This window comes from Lycorma delicatula, chromosome 3 (genome assembly GCF_047948215.1).
Source record: "Lycorma delicatula isolate Av1 chromosome 3, ASM4794821v1, whole genome shotgun sequence".
Lineage (NCBI taxonomy): Eukaryota > Metazoa > Arthropoda > Insecta > Hemiptera > Fulgoridae > Lycorma > Lycorma delicatula.
Window position 1 is genome coordinate 84235648 of NC_134457.1, and position 24636 is coordinate 84260283.

Consider the following 24636-nt stretch of genomic DNA (forward strand, 5'->3'; position numbering starts at 1 on the left):
ATAAAATTCTTTTCACAAACTTTTGTTTATATTGCTTTATTTATGTATTATATTATTTAAAAAATCATAATTAAAAATTACTTCAAATAAATTTATTTATAAGCTTTTATATGCCATTTTATTTGAGTTCAACAGGCTGTGCAGACCAATGTTTTCCAACTGGAAAATTCTGTATAAGATCATTTCAATTCTAAATTAATTTTTTTTCAATAAAATTATTGAATAATTAATTGTCTTTGCAATCAATTTGTTTTATCAATTTTGTTAAAGGAATAAGATAAATGAATACTGAAATTTCTTATTACGTAAAAATAAATAAAACCGTTAATAAACAGTTTCTTTTTAATTTCTAATCAAAACCTTTCATAAATCTTACTTACACGTTCCTTTAAAAGTTTTTAATAAAATTATCATCAGTAAAAAGAAGGGTATCAAAAATTTTAGGATTTCAGGGTAAGTTAGTTCGTGATATAGTTTTATATAATTTTTGAGTGAGAAAGCGTAAATTATAGAAACTCGAATAAACAAAAGACGGTAACCTATTTTTAATAACAAACGTTTTAAAATAAAATAAAAAAAATATTATCGAATTTTTGCTTTGATTCATGGCTCAATGAAATTTACTTTAAATTTAAAGGGAAGGATATAGAAAACAAGTTTTCATTAAATTTTCATTACAGCGAAAATTATAAAAGATCAAGCTCAGAAAGATATTTAATTTATCACATCATTTTATTTAATTTAACGTTTAATTAAAACCGGTTCAGCCATTTTTTTATCAGTGGCGGTTACTTTGTTGGTAAATATGCTTTGATGTGGTAAGGGATGGATAGTGCTTACTACTCGGATACATGTTTTTCCTCAAGATATGATTTTCTCCCTTTTTTAATCATACTTTAAGTATTAGAATCTCTCTCTTTTTTAATAATTATTTTGTTATGTCAATGATAACTATAAAGGAACGTATAAATAAAAATAAAGTAAACTCTTAAAAATCCTTTAAAAAGTTTTAACGTTAGTTGTGATCTCTACTAAACTGTAAACAGTCGTCAATTCACAATTGTAGAGAAAACTAATTTAAAGAAATGTTATCACCAGATAATGGCCCTGAAAAAACCGTTTGGTAAGTCGGCTGAAGTGGTAGTGAACAAATGCGGTTGTGGCAAGCTGAAATTAAATTAGTCATTTTTATCTATGAGTTGAGTTAAAACCTGCGACGACTGATCGGCCCGGGAGTAATATGCTTGAAGTGGCTGTGAAGTCACGTTCTTTTACGGTTGCCGTACTGCAGTAATAGGAGACTTCCGATTGCAAGATAGCGATTTTAGCTATGCTGTTGATCAAATTAAATATCATTAAAATTCTATGCCGAGAATAAATCATCACATATCATAACAAAAAATAAAGGTCTCTAAATTGGTTGTTTCATACCAAGTACCAGTGTAGAAATATAATAATATTGGTAGCCATTATAATTTAAATTACAATGAGCAAAGGAAAAATATTTAAAGTAATAAAAAAAAACGTTTGCCCAGAACTGCACACCGAAGACCAACTTTTCCCGTGAAAAGTCGGTCTTTTGTATATTCTTTAATATTTGGTTTAATATTGCTAATGATAGATTCATAAGATAAAGAAACGTTAAAGTTCCAACTTGCAGTATCATGATGAGCCACGCTTCTAACTTACCCCGCTCAAATGTTTTCTTCCTTACATTCAGTGTAACACAAGAATAACTCAACCAATCTTCACCAAATTTTCACATGCACAACTTCAGATACCCTACTACAGTATATTTAAATTTTAATGAAATTGATATGGCGGTTTAGGAGATTTTGGCGCCACAATACGTTTTATGGCGTTTTATGTTTTAAGTGAAACTTGGACAATCGGAGTATCTGAGAAGAAAAGATTAGAAGCTTTTGAAATGTGGTGCTATAGGAGAATGTTAAAAATCAGATGGGTGGATAAAGTGACAAATGAAGAGGTATTGCGGCAAATAGATGAAGAAAGAATCATTTGGAAAAATATAGTTAAAAGAAGAGACAGACTTATAGGCCACATACTAAGGCATCCTGGAATAGTTGCTTTAATATTGGAAGGACAGGTAGAAGGAAAAAATTGTGTAGGCAGTCTACATTTGGAATATGTAAAACAAATTGTTAGGGATGTAGGATGTAGAGGGTATACTGAAATGAAACGACTAGCACTAGATAGGGAATCTTGCAGAGCTACATCAAACCAGTCAAATGACTGAAGACAAAAAAAAAATATATGTAAAAGAAAACCCCGAAATAAATGTTAGGAGATAATGAGAATAACTATAATGGAGCAGAATTTGATATAAATATGATAAGGAAGCGGAAAACATCTTGACAGGACTTATCCTTCCAAAAATTAGTATTTAATAAACTTTCGCGTAGGAAAATTGGAAGATCTAGGAAAAAGAAAATAGGAAAAAGAAAAAGTAGAAATATATTTTCACTTTCAGGGGAGGAGAAATGAAAAAAAGATACTTAGGACCGAATAAAATCAAAAAATCAGTGTATTGAATAATCATTTTAATCATGTAACCATTAACCATAAAGCATTAACCTTTAGCGATGTGACATTGAAACAAATCTGCTCATAACATCATTTAATATTTGGCTAAATCTTCTTCTCTATATCATATTAGCAAAATATGACCTTTATTCAATATCCGTTTGATTGCATACAGTTAATTTTTTTTCTGATTGTATGATTTGATATCAACCATTATTTATTTATATTATTATTTATTTGAAAACCATTATTTTTAGACACTCGGTCTTTACTGAACTATTTATTTCATGCCAGATTTATTAAATTAATTTTAGTAACTATTTTATTTTCTTAGCGAATTGTTACATATCAGCAAACGAAGTCAGCTGACATGCCGCTGTTATTTACAATTGACAATGTAACAGTGTTCATCGTAGGAGCTATTAGTATAAGTAATATAATTATTCTCAGAAAAAGCAACTATGATTTTGTAGTCTAGTAATTTAAATTATTTGAAGTACATATTACAGCTTTAAAAAAAACTGGTAAAAGAGAAATTAATTTATTGATTAATTTCTTTGTTGAAACAATTCATTGCATATATTTCCTCTGCTAATTAAGAATAATGCAATTCATATATTATTACTATAATATGAATCTATAAAAATTAAATTTAGTAACACAAACAAAAATAATCTTAACAACATAAATTTTGATTTTTGAACAAACACAAATATTTCATCACAAATAACTTATTCGGGCTTTATTTTTTAATTTCTTTTTATGAAATTAATGAACAGTTCATCCTAATTTCAGTCATCCTTTTTACTCGTAAATTAGATTGTCGTACTTATCATCAAAGAGAAACTAATTGTAATCTAATTGAAAACGGCTGACTTCTACATCAACAAGGAAGTAACTAAGTCTTTAGTATTAAGGGCTTAACTACCTAAGAGTATCTTATAATCTTGTTCTTTTTTCAATTTTTTTTTATCTAAAAATCCCTGATAATTCCAAAGAGTTTAACATTTTATAAATGTTTGCTTAAAAATTTATTTTAATAATAAAATCGTAATTAGGGAATTAAATTTAAATACATTGATAATTTATTTTTATTGTAGAGTATGAAAATTATTAAACTAACACTAATATTTCTGAATATTTTTAACATTTATATAAAATTTAAAACCTTAACCATCGATAATAATGAAAAATTAAATTTATCTTTAAGATAAATTTTTACTTTATCTTTTACTTATTTTCTTATCAAAGTTAAAAATTATTTCATTCGGATTTGTTAAAGTAATAAAAATTTTTATTGCTTTGTCTTTGTACTAAAGTAATCTATATTTTCTTAAGATACCATAAAATGGAACTGAAGAAATAAAATAAATTAAAAATTTTACCTCCTATTTTTTGTGATGTTTTTCAGAGCTGAAAAACTTAATAAAATAACAATAATGAATCCAATAACCAACCGATAAGATCAAATAATTATTTATATTGAGGTTCTGTTTTTACCGATTGTCCGTTTTTACGCTGAACCCCTATCATTAGTGTTGGAAACTATTCTCATAAAAATAATTACTTATTTAAACAGAAAATATTTTAATAAGTTGAAGCGATATGTGAAACCATCAAAAGTTAGAAAAAATAATCAAATTTAGGGCTACTTTTATCATTATTATTTAAATTATTTATTATGCTATTTTAGATAGTATTAATTTTGCTTAACTAAAAAAAAACAGCAAAAGAATTTTCATTTGACAATAACTTCACTGTTGGTTATTGGTTTACAACCACTTTTTTTTTACTGCTTCCCTTTTGGTTCACTTTAAGGGACAGATTCAAAGTCTGTTCGAAAATATTTTTCTAATATAATATATGTTATGGATTGATTATATTATAAATTGTAACTAAGTGAACTAATACTAAATTAATGATTAAATTTAATGATTTGAATTATATTCCACATGTCTTTAAATAAGAGTATAGCTCTATTTATTTTGAGTCCGGCTGACAGCTGTGTCCCTTGTTAATGTAATACGTTTACCAGTAGTTTTTTATTCATGAATTATCAGACCAAGACGAATTGTTAATTAGAACTCAACAAAATTGTGATCGGGGATAATACTGAAAAACCATTACGTTTAAATTTAACTGGTTCTACTAAACCATGAACTGTAATCTGTTACACGGAAAGTCTAGCGCTAAGCACGTGCGCATGTCTGAGTAAGTAAAATATAAGAATGTATCTAAATTTTTGTAAATATATTTTTTCCCCCCCTCCCCGGGCTGGACCCACAGTGAAGCTTAGCTCAGCCCAGGGGATTGTCCACTCTAACGAGCCTTCCCGTCCGCCGGCCGTAAATCCGGCTCGACAGGTCAACCCGCCGGTTGAATCTTTTCAGTGTCTGCCTCTAACCCTAACCCAAGGGCAAGGTATCCAGGCCCGACTATGTCGTTCCTGAACCCCACCCTAGGGGCCGGGACTCGGTCTTAACGCCAATGCCTCCAATGTGAGCGTCCCATAAAAGGGGCCAACACTCGGTCTTTTTCGCGAAGGAGTACCAGTGCCTCATCACTGCCGTCCATCCGGGCAAGCACAGACGAACGGCAGCTCAGTAGGAAGAGGCTGTCCCTCATTCCCTCGCCACCCCATCCTCCCGACCCTTCTGCTGAAGAATACGCGTGATGAAATTGGTTGGCGGCCATGAAACTTATAGGAAGGGCGGCCATTGAAATTCGCGCTCGACGCGAATTGGCCAGCCGATCTTTCAGTAACATCATCGTGGTTTTCTCCGGACTGAAAATCATCTTATGCTGGAGACTCCGCAACCTGAAAATCTCACGTGCATGGACAGCTCTAAAACTTATCTCATTCCACGAGTTCCCTCAGCTAGCAATAGGCCATCATCCGCATAAGCAATGATGTGGCAGCCACTAGGCAACCTCAATCGCAACAGAATCGAACTCAATAATCTAAAGATGGGGGACTCATTTGCCCTGAAATGTATAGCAAACGTATGTCAGTGGTCCAGCCGTATTCCTACATATTTATCCACTTCAGTTGAGATATCCAGGCATCACCGATCTTGATTTGCAACGGAGGTAGGGAATGCCTGCCATCCAGACATATAAAAGACGTTTTATCTGAGGATATGGTTAATCCTTTGCCAACCAGATTTTGATCTTGATTTGCCTCAACCAGCATTGCACCCACCAAATAGCTTTGATGGCCGTAGATACTATTCACACATCTCTCGCTAAACCACCGAGGCAAAATCCTCTGCAAAGATTATTGGCACAAGTCCGGACTAATATTACAGTATCGGACTAATTACCGACCCCTGTGGAACTACACACGTAACTGGAAAACAAACTGAGTCCATGGAATTATATATAAGATATCTGTCTTCTAGGTACCATTGAATAGTCTCCGTTCCCACTATCGATCTCCTTATCTCGTAGAGCCTCAAATACGGTATCCCAGTGTACAGTGTTGAAAGCGGTTTTAACATCAAGCATACAACTGGGATGCTTCTCGTGCGCCAGGTGTCGGCCGTCCTCTCTTCAACCAGACGAGGTACGCACTCCACAGCATTGGGGGCTGACTTCCCTTGCGGAAGCCAAATTAGTTGTCGGAGAATCCACCGTGAAGATCGATGTCTCGTTTTAGCCTTTCATTTTTTCCAACTGGAAAAAATCTTTTGTGTGGAAAAAAAATTGTTGATTTTGAGTGGAGGTAGATTTTAATCAATAAAAGGAGGACTTCTCGTATCGCAAAATAAAGTTCTTTAAATAGTTATGTAAATTACTCAAATCTTATTTCTAAATATATATATATATATATATATATATATATATATATATATATATATATATATATATATTCATTTATTTGTTTATTTATTTCTTATTACATTTGCTTAGCATTTATTTATTTGTAAACCGATATGTGTGTATATATACATTTTTTATTTTATTTTGTGAATTGTTTTTGAAACTTTTAACAACAAAAGTTTAGTTACAAGAATAGGATACTTGAATACAATATACAGTCGTTTAAAGCGTTAAATTTTACAGTTAATTGTATTTTAGACATAAACTGACGACATAAGGCTACCGCAGAAACAATAATGGTTGCGTTTTATTTCAATTGACGACTCGTGTTTCGTGCGTAAATGTTTCCAAATTGTAAACGCAGCTGTGACATTCGTGTTAACCATTATAGAGAAATGGATTGAAATATAAATACGCTTTAATCGGCGATACGAATTGATTTCTTGCTTATAATTTAGTTATACTAATGTTGTTTCACTTTTAATTATCAATTAATGTTTTCATTATAGCTGGTATATATATCGTTAATATTAAATCAAACTACCCATAATTGCTGGAAAGGTTTAGCATTATATACAAGGTAGACATTTTTTTAACAGCGTAATTTTTAAATTCTGTTTTGATGGCAGATGAGTTAACTACAATACTCATAGTGGAAAAAAAAACAAGAAAAAAGTTACTCAAAAATCTGTTCGGAATGGGGGTAATTCATGATTAAGTTTTATTGTAAAATTATCATTATTTGTTTAGATAAATGAAAAAGAGTTTATAAAATAAACAAAATCTGTATTTTTTTCATTTCCTCTCAAAAATCACTTTCGTAGAGAATTATTTTTTATATCTCTACGTTTATTTTATGAATGGAATTAATTTAAAAAAATTTCATTGAAAAATGTACAACCAATAAAATGTTACCTAAGATTTCTTTTTTGTTTGGTGGGGAGTGAATTGTGATTAAATTTTAATGCAATATTATAATAAAAAATTTAAATAATAAAGTTTAAAAACCAAATAGGTTTTTAAAAATTCAAAAAATTTAAACTCCTAAGTTTTTATTGAAGCCCTCACCCACAACATGGCCCCAAAGTATTTTATTCACTTACGCTAGTACTATGCCAAGGAAGGCACAAAAAATGCAATTTATAAAAGATAGTTTTTTGATTTTTGGGAAAGAGGGGCAATTTTAGGGGAAATATTTTTAAGCTTGCACGCATGTACTGAGCTTAAGGTGGAGGAGAAAAATTTTGCGAAAATTAACCCCCCAAAAACTCTCTACCTCACCCTCTGAAAATATTTTCCCCAAAGTTTTACTAATTGCCTCATACACAAGAGTTTCTGTACAACATTGCATTAAAATCCGTTACGACTTTTTTTTTGGGGGATCCCTGGGTCATGAAATGTTGAGAAATGAAAGATACCATTCTCTATTTATTGACTTATTACAGTAATTTCGTTCTTGCATCACAGCTATAATATATAAATATGCATATGAATACATATAAAATGAAGTGTACTGACTGATCATCAAGCAAAGGTCAAATTGTTAAACCTAAGTAGATGAATTTTTGTAGATACATTTTTTAGAACATAAGCACCCATTAAAGAAGGATTTAGAAAACTCTGTCTATAATTATTTGAAAAGGAGGAGGAAAATTTCTTTTATCAAAATTCTACATCTCATGAATATATTCGTAAAATTTAATATTTAAACTCTTCTTTAAAGACAAATTAACAGCTCAAAAATTCAATATCGGAGTTGGCAATGTTTGTTGTGAAACCAAATGAATCGGAAAGTGTCACAGGACAGAAAATTGATTTTTAGACTTTTCTTTTGAAAAGAAAAAAGTTTATCATTTTTTAAAACTCATTTTGGTGGCAAGGAAGTGAACCAAAATTTCGTTTGAAAATTCTAGATCTGAACAATATGTAATGAATAATGATTATATTTTAGAAGACGTAACCCCTCCGGTATCATCTGTCGTTTTACCGTTAAAATTCGATGCTAAAATATCGTTAATTTGTATCTCTATTTATACTGCGTGCATTTTTACTTTATTTGCTCAATTGTTTCTATTTTGTAAATTCATGGTGTAATTAAAATTCGGAAATGTCTACGTTCGAGTATGTAGACAAACTTCATTTAGTGTGTTAAATGCTATCCCATCTACTGACGAACTTAAAGACTATAAAACCGATTGATAAAAGTAAGTTTTTAGTAAATTTAATCTTGTATATATCATCAAAATATATTTGGGTAGTAATTATCCCACCTACATGAAGGAAAAACGGTTAATATAGTTTACAAATAAGTGCTCAAATAACATTTTTGTGTTCTCTTTCCTCCTAAAGAAACACATGGTTCGTGAACGCTAAATATTGCTGGTCGATAAAATCTGCAGTGTACAAATATTCCCAGGATAAAGTCACCCGCTAGAAACAATTTGGAAAGATTAAAATTCTCGCTAAAGTAAAAATACTAATTTGCTATTATATATTATGCCCACCTTTTAATATCATTACTAAAATGTAAAGACCAATGTCAACTTATAAATAATATTATGGTAGAATTTTATCAAAAATCTATGGTTTCTTTTGGAAACTTATTCTACGGGTACATACCCATAATCCACGCGAATAAACAGCAGGTAATAAGTAATATATATATATATATATATATATATATACAAAGAGGGAGAAGGAGAGAAATTTAAATATCTTAAACTTAATCTTCCCATATCACTAACTAGCACCCCGTTGCGACTTCGCCCACAATATAGATGTAGTTTCACTCATGCTTTTTTAATAGCAAACTTATTTTTTTAGAAATAAAAAATATTTACTCAACAATATTATATTTAGATTTTCACTAAATCTTTATAAAACGGTAAAAAAATTTTTTATGAAACATACTAAAGGAATATACGATAAACAATGAATTGTTGCCCAAAACTTAAATAAAGGAAAACAAAAAAGGAAGATAAGAAAGTTGAACAATAAAGTTCAATATAAAAGTCCAATAAAGATAAACAAAAAATTTATTAAAATCCCAAATCTAGCAGGTTCGCTTCGCTCTCCCTTCCCGTTTTCTCCCGTTTTCCTTTCCTTCTCCCGTTGCTCTTTCTCTTACTTCCTCTTCCCCCATTTTCCTTTCCCCCTTCCTCTTTCCTCTTCTTTTTTCTCTTTTCTCTTTCCATTTCCTTTTCCCGTTTCCCCCTTTTTTCGTTTTTACATTTTCCCCTTCTTCCCTTTTTACCCTCTACCCTTTTACCTTTTTCAATTTTTTGATTTTTCCCTATTTCCCTTTTCCCATTTTTCCCTTTCTCCTTCTTCCCCGGTTTTCGATGAATTTCGGTATAGGTTCATTTTGTTGCTAAGCAGAATCATGGTAAAATTCTTTGTTATTCTTAATTTAAAAACAAAGCCTTTTCTGGACAAATGTTTATTATGAACTTTTTTCATTATTTTAAACAGAGAAATACAGTTGTAAAATTTAACGGCATTCTTCTGGAGCACTCACATATTCATTCTGTCGCTCTGCGAGCGCACACGATGTATTAATATTACTTATTTGACAGATGTAATGAATTACTTCATTTCCACGCTTTACCTACGCTTTTAATCTCAACCAATTTTTTTGTATCTGACATCTTCAATTATTTTGTTTTACATATTCTAATTTTTTAATTCCATTATAATTTAATTATTTATTTTAAATTTAATTTAATATTCATTTATTTAATTTTTATTTTTATTTTTAATTAAATTGATTTAATCCCCTTCCTCTACCCCCATTTCCCTTTCCCCTTCCTCTTTTTTTTAATGTTCCCTTTCCATTTCCTTTTCCCGTTTTCCCATTTTTTATTTTTTCCATTTTCCGTTTCTTCCCTTTTTACCTTCTTCCCTTTTACCTTTCGATTTTTCCCTATTTCTCTTTTCCGAATTTTCCCTTTTTACCTTCTTCCCGCGAGTAAATCGGTCCAGCAGTTTTTTAGTCTATAGCGGACACACGTATCGGAAACATAGCAATGGAATCGTAAAATATTTATTAGCGTATGTTGCTTTTACGTCCAACAGATAGCGCTGTTAACACGAAATTTAGTTTTTTATCGATTTGAACCGCTTAAAATCAAAATTTCACAAAATCCTTTTTAGTGCACGCATACTTAAAGATACATAGGTACCCTGAAAATGTCAAGTCTCTACCTATAATAGTTTTGGTTGTACGTTGATTATGGGTCAGTGAATCAGTCAGGACATTCTCTTTTATATAAGAGATAACAAATATATATTAATTATTAATTATATTTCATTGTTACATGATAAAGTAATCACTCGGAAGATGATTTTATAGCTAAAAATAAGAAAAAATTTCATATAAACATAAGTCAGAAAACGTTTCGTTAGCGAGTTTGGCTCGCGAAACATGTAGTCCTGCTTTCTGCTACCTATGTAAAAATAACAATACTAACATTTTTTGGGTAAAAATTTTGATGCTTCCTTACGGGTTTTGATCTAAGAAATGAAATAAAAGTCGAATAAAACCTAATTGAGATGATATTTCAACGTATAAAAAAATGAAAACTTTTAATAGGTTTTAGAAGAATCTCAGTCAAATTTATTTTTATAATTTTTAGCATTTGTATGTAAATTGTTTTGTTTAAACACTTATTGCTTTTCCGATCCAGTTTATGTGTTTTGTTTCTAATTAAATTTGAACTTCTCAAATTTGTGTTTTCTAGTAGATGTTATTTAAATCAACTTTCTCAAAATTAAATTTTTTACACAGTTAATTGGATATTTTTCTTGTTTATTGGTAAATGAACAAACTTTTATTCGAAACTTAAAAGCATGTATTTTCCGATAAAGCGTTTTCGTGTTTTACCCCGTTTTTCTTGAAACCTTGGTAAGATTAAACTAACAAAGAATCACTTTGTATACATACATATATGTTATAAAATATAGAGGAGTACTGGTGGAAAGGAAAATGATATGGGAACTGATTCTAGAGCTTAAAATAAGGAAAAAAGTTTATACAAACATATGACCGAAAACATTTTATTATCGAGTTATAGTCAACGAAAAATTTCGCTTGGTTTTCAGTTACCCCGGTGAGAAGTTCATACTGAAATTTCTAAGGCGTTATATAAGGGTTGACCTGAAAAATTTAATAAAACAGGTCCCAGAATTTTATATTCCGCAGTTTTCTCGATATTCAGTGTAAAACAGAAAAACTCTGTGACGAAAATACGTTTATTTTAGGTTTGAATTACTGTAACTTTGTTAAATGAGTAAAAAATGCCTAAATTTTGTTATTAAAACGCTTAGAGAATTTAATTTTCTCTAAGAAAACTGAAATCGATTAAATCGATGTAATAAACTTTATAAAAAAAAACAAAAAAAGTCAACTTTAATTATTGAAACATAACAAAACAGAAGATAACAAAAAAATGTTATGAATTTGTAAAAATTAAAAACGATTGTTTTTTTTTTACAATAAGTTTAGACCTTTGAAATATTTAAATAAATATAATTTACTTTAAAAAATATACTCTCTATGGTTTATTCTATATTAATTTACAATATATCTTCGAAAATTCCACCAGACATCGATGGACTTCTGAACTAGTTTCCTTACATTTTTTGTCGCCAACCTAATGATTTTTCTTCATGAGGGCAGCAGCATGAGATTATGAGCTATCAGTTCATCACATATAACCCGCCGCATTTCATTCTCTCCATAAATAGTAATCTAAGGGAGTAAGGACTGGTGGTCTATGGCTTCTATGTCCAGTCCACTTATCAATAAATTTTTCTCTAAGAACTGTCTTACTCCATTCGAAAAATGTGTTTGTGCTTCTTCAAACTTATAGCTTATTTCAATATGTTTCGTCAATAAGAAATTTTCTAGCAACAGATTGCTTAAAAAATTACAGATGATTTCTCCTCGTAACACTTTGTTGTAATATAAAAATGGCTATAAATTGGTTGTCGATCTTGCCACACCAAACCGTTCACCGAAAATCGATGCTGAAAATTTGATTCAACTTTAGAATGTGGGTTTTCTTCAGATCACAGATGTTAACTCTATTGTTATTTATTCCATTATGGGTAAAAATAGCTTCGCCCGAAAATAGTATGAAAGGAATTAAGTGGTAATTATTGTTAACCGAATGACAAAACTGCAGTCGTCTGCATCATCACCAAACTGGAGGTTTGAACTATCTGAACATGATAAGAACGAAGCCGGTGAGCATGTAATGACTTCCATACTGTCCTTTGTGGAATGTTGAGTAGTGTCGACATTTTTCGTGTGCTTGTTATATGACTAAGGTCCAACATTCGACGTACAGCTTATTGTACCATTTTAAGAATGTTTTTCTTTCATCACCAAGTACAGGCAGACGTTTAGATGAAACATGAGCGCCTGGAAGTGTACCATTTTCACGATAATTATTAAATATTCGACAAAATACTTTACGGGCTAAATTTGTTGTACTAAAAACAACTGTTTTTAATTTTTATAGATTCATAACAATTACTTCTGTTAAGTTTTGTTCTGTCCAGTTTTTTATAATAAAAGTATTTTTTTTGTTTTTTATAGACTTTATTATGTCAATTTTCGCAGAATTAAATTCTATACAAGGTATGATAACATTTACGCATTTAATAAAAATATTGAACTTTTTTAAATGAATAAACTTAGAAAAAACCTTTGCTTTTGTCCAATTTTTTCTGTTTTACATTGGAGATCGAGAGAATTGCGGAAGATACACTTCTGGGATCTGTTTTATTACATTTTTCAAGTCAAAAACACATAAGAATCTATCAAAAATACCCCTATAGATTTTTAGTTTGACCTCCTTTCACCGGCATAACTGAAATCCAGGCGAAATTTTTAGCTAGGTATTAACAACAAAGCGTTTTCTGACATATGTTTCTATGAACTTCTTTCCTTATTTCATGCTCTAGAATAAGTTTCCAAATTATTTCTCTTTCCTTCTGAATCATTCTGCGAATTAAATACTGTTGTATGTTTAATACTTTAAAATATAGATGTTATAAATATATTACTACATTTAAATTTATAAAATTTATCTGTTAGATATTATTGATTAAAAATAGATTAATTACAAGGAAAATAAAAGTAATTATGATAATAAGTTACCATTAAATATTATTTTTTTGTTATACAACAAAACGAAACTTGTAAAATATATTTTTAGTATAATAATTATAGAAACCAATTAAAAATATGTTCTTTTAAATTCTAATATTCTGAACATAAAACTCTTCTTTTTTTATATAAAAATCGGTTAATTATTTTATGTTATTTATTATAAGTACTTCTTAAATTCGAATGGAAATATGACATAAAAAGTAAATTTTTATTAACTCTCCTGCAAACGAAATGTAATCTGAGTTAGAAACTGATGTAATGCATCTGTGAGATGCTTTGTACTACCACCTCACGTCTACAGTTGCATGAATTTTATTTCATGTAACGAATAATATTTATTTATTTTTTTTTTTTGTAATTATTAAACAAGGTAATATAAATCTCAGCACTTTAATCTTTCAGTTATATTTAATTCAAAAATCTTTAAAGAAAATTATAATTAATTTTTTATTATACAAAAATGTTTTAAACACAGTCATTTCTAAAATAGAATTGTTTCTATTAATATTCTAGTAATTTTATAGTAAACTGAATTTTTTATTGAGTAAATAAGTTTTTAATCTACTTTTGTCAATTTCCTTACTGGAAATATAATTTCACACCCCATTTATTGATGAATTTTAATGTATTTATTTATAGAAACCTAAATTTTTTTCAACTCATAATATATATATATATATATATATAACTCTTATCTATATATATATATATACTTACAATATTTTTGCGAAAAATGGACCCGCTAAGGGGCGCTAGGGTTGAAATAATTAGAAAAATTTTATTTGTTGACCGATTTGACTCATATTCAGAATATATATTAGTTACTTGAAAAGAACAATTTTTTTCCAAAACTATACACGCTAGGTGGCGCCGGTATTGAGATATTTACGAATCAAACAAATATACACAGATTTTCTTTTTTTATATATATATACAAAAGGCAATGTTCGTATGTGTGTCCGCTGTAGGCTAAAAATCGACTGGACCGATTTACGCGCTGAAAAAAGAGAAACGGGAAAAGGGGAAAAAGGGAAAAAGGGAAGAAAGGATAAAGTGAAAGGTTAAATTTTTGGAAAATTCCGTAATGTTAAGTTTTTTATGTTTTATCATACTTTCAATTTCAATTGCATTCATTTATACTCAAATCTAGCAATAGCAAAGCATTGCCGGGTCTACTAGTTTAATACAAAATCCATATTTCGCAAGTAAAATATTTTTTTTTTTTTTTAACATGAAAGATTCAGTGTGGGACGTTTACTTCGGTAATGAAATTCGTAGACCATTCCGATAATAATGCATTTTTTGGAATTCATCAATATTTAATTTTGTTTTCTTTCGAGTTTTTTTTTGTGAAAAATAAGAAATTCTCAACAGAGTCTTCCTTTCTTTTAGTTTTCTTAATAATACGTTAAACAGTAATACGGGAAATCCGTGTTGTTTCCGCAGCTGTTTTTTGAATTTCATTTTTACTTCCTTTTACGAAGTAAAGGAAGTATTGTGATCGCTAAAAATTTCGGTTTTCAGATTTCAACGAAAATATCCATTTTGACCATCCCTGAATCCATCTTGACTAGTTTCGGCGTGACGTCTGTATCTCGCATAACTCAAAAACGATTAGCCGTAGGATGTTGATTGAAATTTTGGATTTAGGACTGTTGTAACATCTAGTTGTGCGCCTTCCCTTTTGATTGCAATCGAGCAAAAAAGCCCAAAATCCAACAAATTTCTACGTTAGACTTTTTCTTAACTGCATTAATAAGCCCTCATTGAAAGCTTTTCAACAATGTATCATAAGTGGTACTTGTTTTCATAAGTTCCAAAGCTGTAGGCAAATAAAATTTTAATTAATGTAATATGTGGATCTTACAAGAGGAATGCATATTGGTTCAAATCCGACTTTATCTTCTTTTTTTAACCGTTTTTTTTAATTTAAATATATTGATTTATTAATAATTATTAATCTCTGATTGTAAATAATTTTTTACCATAAATAATATTCAATAATAATAAAAAAAGAAAAAATATCAGAAGTTCTTTAATGAAATAACATTTTATATACTTTTCATTTTAAAAAAAATGTGTATATGTAATTTAATAGGCTATAAGGAAGTCATGTGTTGTTCCCCTAAGAGGTTTTTTTTCAATATGATATGGATTTCTGGGATAATAAAAATAAAAAAAATATACATATAAAAATAAGAAATAAGGAAAACAATAATAATAATAAGAATATTTTTATATAAATATAAAAATATTCTGCAATAATAAGGGTTTCTGTATTTGGAATAATTTATGAATAACTTCACGTGCCTGGTTCTGAAAATTTTACTATCACCAAATCATGCTTCACTATACCATGCTAGTAGAAACAAAACTAGAAAATATTGAATTGATAAAATTCTAAACGAAATTAATACGCACGTAGATAAAAGAAAACATACACACATACAATCACAGTAATTAACAGAAGAAACTTATTGATAAAAGTGCTTAACTAGTTGAATTACACTTGCAAGAAAATGACTAATACAGCTAATGGAACAATATGAAGTGAACACAGAGGATCTAATCCTGTAAACAATGAAAAAGTATTTGTTATTAGAAAATAATCAAAAATAAATAGAAATAGTAAAAATGGTATTATCTACTGTATTATGCTAACACTATTACTGTATGAATCATCGCATATTATTCCATTATGGGAAGGCATTATTTGAAAGAGATAGATAAATTAATTAAAATACAATAAAAGTAATTATGTATAACTAATAAATTGAATTTAGATGAAATGTTTTTTTAGTGACAATGATACAGTTGTGGGTTTATTACCGTTTTTCGTAAAGCTGTTTTTCATAAAACGACATATTTTCAACATTAGGCCGACGCTAATAATAACAAAATAGAATAAACAAATAAGAACAAAATAAAATATACAATTTCAATGTAGAAGTTGAGTTTTATTAATGGCAATAATACAAGTTTATTAAAAACAGTACTGAATGTTTTCAGATTTCCCTTATTTCAATCACGTTAATTCAGAAGTATCAACAGCTGAATGTGAAATGATTTATCCCTATTCAGGAAAACGGTTACTTTGACATGGCCGTTGTAGAGGGGTAAATTTCAAGCCCCATTTCTGTCCTCTCTGTTTATGTTTTTATAAATTCATTTTTCGTTTCGTGATATTTTGAGTCACTAATTCGTGTTTTGCTAGAAATATATAGTATCGAGAGTGAAATTTGGAAAATATTTTGGATTTTTTTTTAATATTTGATCAATCTGTTCTGGATACGTAAAAAAATGTTATAAAATGAAACATAATATTTTACTTTTATTGCCAAATGACTTAATTTTATTTAGAAAGTTTATCGATTTTAATTTAATCGATAAAGATTTTAATTTGATCTATAAGTTTTCCTTATTCTATTTTTACGTTACTTAAAACAAACTAAAGTATATTTATCCATTATTCTCACATCGTTCTTCGTTATCCTACCCTCAGTCTGATGAACGTCATTACCCCACGTTTTATAATAAATTTATTGCTGCAAGTATAAAATATTTTATTACCGGTATTTATAACTCATGTTCATCTTCATTCGTGTCTATTAAGTTTAATATTGTCTCCTCCCAAAAGGTTGACACAATTACGATTATTATGTTAATCTTTAACAAGCATGTTTGTACCTGTCTGATTACATTACCGTACTGCGGGTAATGTTATTTTGATTAACATTTATTCTTAAAATTACTTCAGTACATCATAATTATTTGAGCAGTGTACTATTATTGTCACCGTTGTAAGAATTACAATTCTGCATCGTTACGGATTTTCCTGCGAATGTGTTCGAATTGCTTGTTTTTTATCAAGAGATAAAATGAATTATATTTGTTTCAATGTTTAATTATTTTAACAGTATATAAATTGTGTAAGAAAGGAACCGGTCAGGGTTTAATCTTTTCAGTGACCGAGACCGGTAGCACTGCAAGAAAAGGGAATGCCGAGTCTATATACAAATGGGGCCCGAAACATGTTAGAGGGTTCTAAACTAAAATTTGATGAAATTTTACTATTTATTTATTTATTCAAGGACCTGTGAAATTGTGAATGATACCTTCTGTAAACGTGAGTTAAATATCAACCGCAATACACCTATCAACTGGAGAAATTAATAGCTATCAATTTCAGGAAGTATCCAATGAGAAGCTTTTAAAAAGAAATCATGAAATTGGTGGTTCGGCTCTGACAGTAGAAATAGATGAGTGAATATTTCTTCCTTCTTAGGAGAAAGAACAACGTTTTCAGAGTAACTCAGGAGCAATGGATGTTCACAAAGAGCTATGGTGAGGATTGGGGAATCGTTTCATGGTGACAGTAGATAATCAATCTGAAGATGTTATTACCGTTTATAGTAGAACACATTGGATCGGGTTCAATAATAATTTCTGATCAGCGGGCGGCATAAAATTGTATATTAATTTGAACAGAAATTACGTGCACAATACTTTGAACTATTTACAGAACTTCATTGCTTCAATGAATGAATCAACTTCAACTGAATGATCCACTTCAGGATCATTGATCCTGTTGGTCAACTATTCAAAAATAGAACGACTACGGGAGACAGCCAAAAATAAACTGCACCGTAAATTTGACATAACAAAAGAATTTCTGAATAGCTTCTAACGCCAATTCTTATGGCTAGAAAAAGTGAATAGGGATACTATTAATGTGTTTCAAGCAGATCTGAAATATATTGCCGCTTTTTTTTCGGCATAAAAAAAATTCTGTTCATATGTAAGTAAGTATTCATTGTTATAAATATTATTATTATTAGCTTCTGTATTTGATCATTCGCATCTATATTTAATCATTTCAGTTTGCAGTTTTTTTTTTAATATTTAAAACAATCCAGGGATTTTAAAAATATTTATCCCGAAATTCTAGAGTAATTTTCTCCCAAATATACACATAAAATACATTGGGGGAGGATACCGGAGGACAACCATATTCTGATTTATAACTGTAAGTATTCACGCATTAAACATGAAGACTGAACTGAATTTTATAAAAATTAGAACGAGTTATTCTCTAATTGAAATTACCAGAATAAACTAAATTGCTATAATATCATAGATAGGTCTTTTCCTGAAATGAAAAATATTCTGATTTTTATTTATCTCTCTTTATGTAGTTTTCCAAAAAAAAATTGTGAATTAAAAATGGATCAAAGAAAAAAAAAAATCATATATATAAAAATATATATATAATATAATATATAAACCAGCTTTGACATGATTTTCGACGCCATTCGATCAGGGAACATCACGGTACGTTTTTATTTAATCCCCGGCAATAACTAAAAACAATATTCTTTTATTCCGAAAGGTGTTGGTCAAACTTGAGGATTCAGATCATCAAAACAAACAAAAATTTTTATCTGGACAAATGGACTATCTTATTTTCTTTTCCTATCTATCCGATGTTTTATGTTTTCTCAATAAAAATGTGTACCTTAAGAACGGATTGAGATGTTTTAATCAAATCTAAAAAAGTAAAATTTTGAAAAAAATACCTTTAGAAAATAAAAAATGGCGGCCATTAAAATTGTTTAATCATTATAGTTTCGAAAATATTACTTTTATAAAATTTTATTCAATTAGATAAAATGTTAAACTTTTTTTTTAAACAAAATGACACCTCAATTTTTTTTAATCGGTTGACAAACAGTTAGGATGGGGTGAAATTGTTTAAGTGGACTGCAAAAAATTATGCATGAAAACAGTAAAAAATTGTCCGACTGTAATTAATAAATCACTGTCGCGATAAATCAATCACCCTTTTTGTTCAAATGTTTTAGTTGCTTCGAACCGCTAACGGAGAGCAACTGAAACATTTTAATTGAGACTATTAATAATTTGATATTTATACAGAATAGTGATTATTTATTTTAAAGAACATTGAATAACAAAAATTTTGACATAAAAAGCTTCAGCCTACGACAATCCTAACAAAAATAGTAACTATTTAATATTTTTCACAACTAGTTTCAAATGTGGCCTATAGTACTTCCAAAATAGTGATCTCATACTAAAAATTACAAATCGTTCTGAAGCAGCAGCATTTGATAAATTATTTTTTTTATGTTTAACAATTGAAAGGTTAAATGTTTAGCCAAACATTTTTATCTAATTTCAACGTTTTTGGTTGTTTATAACCGAGTAAAAATAGTTTTGAATATCCCCTCAACACTATATCCTATTGATTTTAAAACTTTGGAATTTTAAATTATTTATTAAGTATTTCTGTCAAAATTAAGGAATGGCCGAAATTTCTTCGATCAGTATGCAAAGAGACAAAAATTAAAATTACCCCTACTCTTTTTCAATTTTGTCAAAATTTACTACCATCATTGTCCCATATATAGAAATCTTTTGGGCCATTATTGAAGTATTTATGTTTAGTCAGTCCGGAGACATTTATAAAAATACATACCAACATACATACGTAAGTCTTGAAAGTTCACAAAAAAACTTTCTGTCCAAAATCTTTTCGACCGATCTGTATACTTTCCCTTTACAATGACAATGACAATGGTAATCGGTTTGACAAAAAACCCCTACGATCGTCGAAATCGTCACGAAAATCCACAACTCCATGAACGCCAACTGAAGTTACGTGAGCTTGCTGTCATTCCAAATATCTCGATAGACCGTGTTCTCTACATTTCACACGACGGTTTGTGTATGAAAAATTTTTTGCTCGTTGGGTGCAGCATTTGTTAACAATCGACAAAAACGCATTTAACTAAATATTTCTCAAGGATATTTAGATTAAACTTATTTAAACGCGACTCCGCTCAGTTTTTTAGACGTTTTACAACAGCAGGTGAAACATGGATTTATCATTTACACGCCAGAGACCAAACAGTTATTTGGAACAGGTGAAAATACAACAAAGACAGCGAAAATGATTCCATCTGCAGGAAAGGTTATAGATGTGGCGCAATGACCTTTGGGATTATCGTGGTGTTTTCATACAACCTGGAGTATTACGCTTTACTACTAGATTGAAGAGGTATACAGGCAGAATGTCTATATTTAGTAAAAAAGAAAGTGCTCTTTCAGCATGATAATGCGCTTGTACGTGCTTCTTGGGTTATTGCTTAAAAAATCCATGAAGTAAAGTTTCATATCCATGCTTCCAAGTGTACTTCTACATGTACAGTATTGGCTCCCAGCGATTACTTCCTCTTCCCAAACCTAAAGAAATTCCTTGCTGGACGAAGATTCATTTCAAATGATACGGTCAAAGTAAAAACAACCGTTTATTTTGCAGATGTTACATCGTATTATACTAAGTATAAGAAATTAGTAAAGTCGTTGGTCTAAAAATATCCGATTGCAAGAAGAATAGGTTGAGAAATAGAATTTAATTAATTCCAAAAATCTTGTGTTACCTGTATGAGTTCTTTCCGAATGACCTTAAAGACATAACGAACGGTATATTTTTTTCACTCAACAGAGGATGGGATTTAATTACGGTTCTAACCTAATTTTAATAATTCACTTAATTTTATTTCATCATCGTTTGGTTTTAAAATCTTTATTTTATATATTTTTTTTTGTCTTCAGTCATTTGACTGGTTTGATGCAGCTCTCCAAGATTCCCTATCTAGTGCTAGTCGTTTCATTTCAGTATATCCTCTACATCCTACATCCCTAACAATTTGTTTTACATATTCCAAACGTGGCCTGCCTACACAATTTTTCCCTTCTACCTGTCCTTCCAATATTAAAGCGACTATTCCAGGATGCCTTGGTATGTGGCCTATAAGTCTGTCTCTTCTTTTAACTATATTTTTCCAAATGCTTCTTTCTTCATCTGTTTGCCACAATACCTGTTCATTTGTCACTTTATCCACCCATCTGATTTTTAACATTCTCCTATAGCACCACATTTCAATAGCTTCTAATCTTTTCTTCTCAGATACTCCGATTGTCCAAGTTTCACTTCCATATAAAGCGACACTCCAAACATACACTTTCAAAAATCTTTTCCTGACATTTAAATTAATTTTTGATGTCCTTTTTAAGTTTTCTAGCCTACCAACCTTTTTTAAGCTTCTAACATTCCACGCTCCGACTCGTAGAATGTTATTTTTTAATTTTCTGGTGACCCCTTCCTTAGTAGTCCCAACCCGGAGATCCGAACGGGACACTAGTTTACCTCCGGAATATTTTACCAAGGAAGGCGCCTCCATCATTGTTATATGAAAATGCAGAGAGCCACATTTTCTTGGAAAAAAAGCAGATGTAGTTTTCCATTGCTTTCAGCTGCGCAGTACTCAGAGGACTGAGTGATGTTGATATGGCCGTTTAAGTCATTGTGACTCACGCCCCTAACAACTACTGAAAGAGCTGCTGCCTTCTTTCAGGAATCATTCCTTAGTCTGGCTCTCAACAGCTACTTCTCCGATATGGTTGCACCTTCGGTCCAGCTACTCTGTATCCCTGAGCACTAAAGCCCGCTCACCAACGGCAAGGTCTCATGATTCATAGAGGAGGTTATTTTATATATTTCATTTTATTTATTCAAAACAATATTGATATTTTACTAATGGGGAATACAGCAAATGAAACGACTCACAGATTCAATTATTGTATTTATTATACACAATATTTTTAAAAGTTTAAAACTTATAAGTTAATGTTTTTGTTAAGTTTATTAATTCTTACGTAAGGAAATCTTAATAGAAATTAAAATAAAGTAATAAGAGTTCATGAATAACGATTTCATTTTGTATGAAATGTGTTAAATGTCACCAATTCTATTTGAAACTACTGTCATAAATAATCCCTTATTCAAAACTTTAACGATTCAATTTCCTTAAATATATATTTAATAAGTTATTTTGATCGGTAAAATATTATAAATTCAGTATCTTTATTTCAACAAATATTATTTCAAAATATTTAACAAATGTTCAACATTACCAGAAGTATAGATATATTACAACAATAAACATGATATGCTTGTAAAAATAATTTTAAAACATATATAAAAGTTAAAAGTAGGTTACCAGGAATAGAATATTAAAACAATCTTACTTGAATTTTTCAAGTTAATATATCAAAATGTTATTGTTACATGTTTGAACTTATTTTATTCCAAAAGCAAAATTTGGTATGTAAATGCATTTTGTAAAGTTCTTTTTTCTTATTTTATTTAAAATATTTTATTTTATTTTTTAAACTCATTGCAATATCTTTCTTATTTTTACATTAGCAAAATACGTAATAAATGTTAAATTATTTATTAAAAGGTAGACTAGTAGAAAATATAGCTTATAAATAAAAAAAAATATTTGTTAAAATAAGAGTTGGGTTTATTAAAAACACAAAACAAATTAATAAACAAATTAATGAATAAATTTCCATTCGAGTAATACAAATAAGCAAAACAACCTGAAAAAAGTGTACTATATATCAAAGTTACATACGTATTTATATTACTTCTCGAGATAGTATCCCCTAAATTCAAGTACTAGTCACATTATGACACCAATCTTTCTGTTCCCTCTTAAACAACAGTACCACCAAAGTACCCAATCATTCCTTGAGTTCATCATTACGTTTGAAGTGCGGAGTAACCAATTTTTTAACAGGTGAAAATCAGAGGTGCCAAATCAGGGATCTAAGGGCGATGGTACAGAATCTGCCACTTATACTTTTTTGGTTCACCCTTAGTGCTATCAGCGGTATGAGGCCGTACATTGTCATGAAAAAAAATGATCCCCTTAATACAATCGCTCGCCGTTTATTCTGCATCACTCTTCTAAACGTTTTCAACATTTCACAATTATCGTCTACGGTTATTGTAGTACCCAGTTTCATAAATTCTGCCAATAAAATTCCTTTACAGTTCCAAAATGCAGTAGCAATAATTATTTTCGTTTAAACTTTATTGGGCTGTACGGTGAATTTTTGAATTTAAGAGTGTTTGAATTTTTTGGACTTTTTTCGGTGTGTGTAATCGCATCCACTGTTTGATTTGTTCTTTTGTTTTAATATCGGTGAACTGAATTCACGTCTCGACTCCAGTACTTAAGAATATTGTAAAGAAATCACTTCCTTTATTCTGATATTGCTGAAAAAAATATGAATTTCATTACCATATTCTTCGTTTTGTGAGTATTTTTGTTTCGATACCCATCGTGAACAGTTATTACGAAAGCCCAATCTCTGTGAAACAATTGCGTGAAGAGTAGAACTTAAAATTTGAGGAAAAATTTCTGTGTTCAGTAATTGTGAACCGACATTATAATGAATGACACGTTCAATTTTTTCAACAAGTTTATCACTCGCAACGGAATGCTGCCCTCTTCCTCTCTGTTTTGAAAGTTAGTTCGCTCATTCTCTCACAGATTTATCATTCCTTACACTACTATCGTAAAATGCGTACAACCGACGGTGGATCTCGTTTAGACATGTTCCTTCTGCTTGCAAAAATTGAATAGAGCTACGTACCTCGCAACTTGAGCAAGGTACCAGCGAGAATGAAGCCTCAATAATTCTCCTCCTTATTTCACCACGTACTACTCCAGCGGTAAAAGAAATAGCGATAAGCTTAGATGATGTTTATTGCGCATACGCTATGTTGCTATCAAAATTAGATTTTTGTAATGCCGGACCGGAGATTAAATTTGAAATAGGCTACGTATTTTAATTTCCTTGTCGTTTAACAAAAATAGGTGGTATATTGTTAATTATCACAACATAGGTTCATGATCTTTTTTTAAGAAATCTTAAAAATACTGCGAAAAAGTCTTACTGCGATTTTGAATTTATGAAAATTTTTCAATTTTAAACAATTAATCAAAATTATTTATTTTTACTTTAGGCATGAAAAATAAGTAAACAACACTAAAATTTAAAGGTTAATTTTTTTGCCGTTCAGTCAACATGTACCATATAAAACAACAATACTTTCTCTCTGTTATACAGAATATTCGAGAAATCCTGTACTCCTAGACAAATATACGTTTTGGACATTAATACATATTTTAAACATTTATATATATTATGATCGT

The 24636-nt window shown here is 29.9% G+C and overlaps 1 protein-coding gene across 1 annotated transcript in view; it reads right to left on the reverse strand.

Annotated features, from left to right (window-relative positions):
* LOC142320924 (synaptogenesis protein syg-2-like) overlaps nucleotides 1-24636 on the reverse strand; it is a 900325-nt gene that overhangs the window by 167415 nt on the left and 708274 nt on the right. The gene's annotated exons all lie outside the window — the stretch shown is intronic.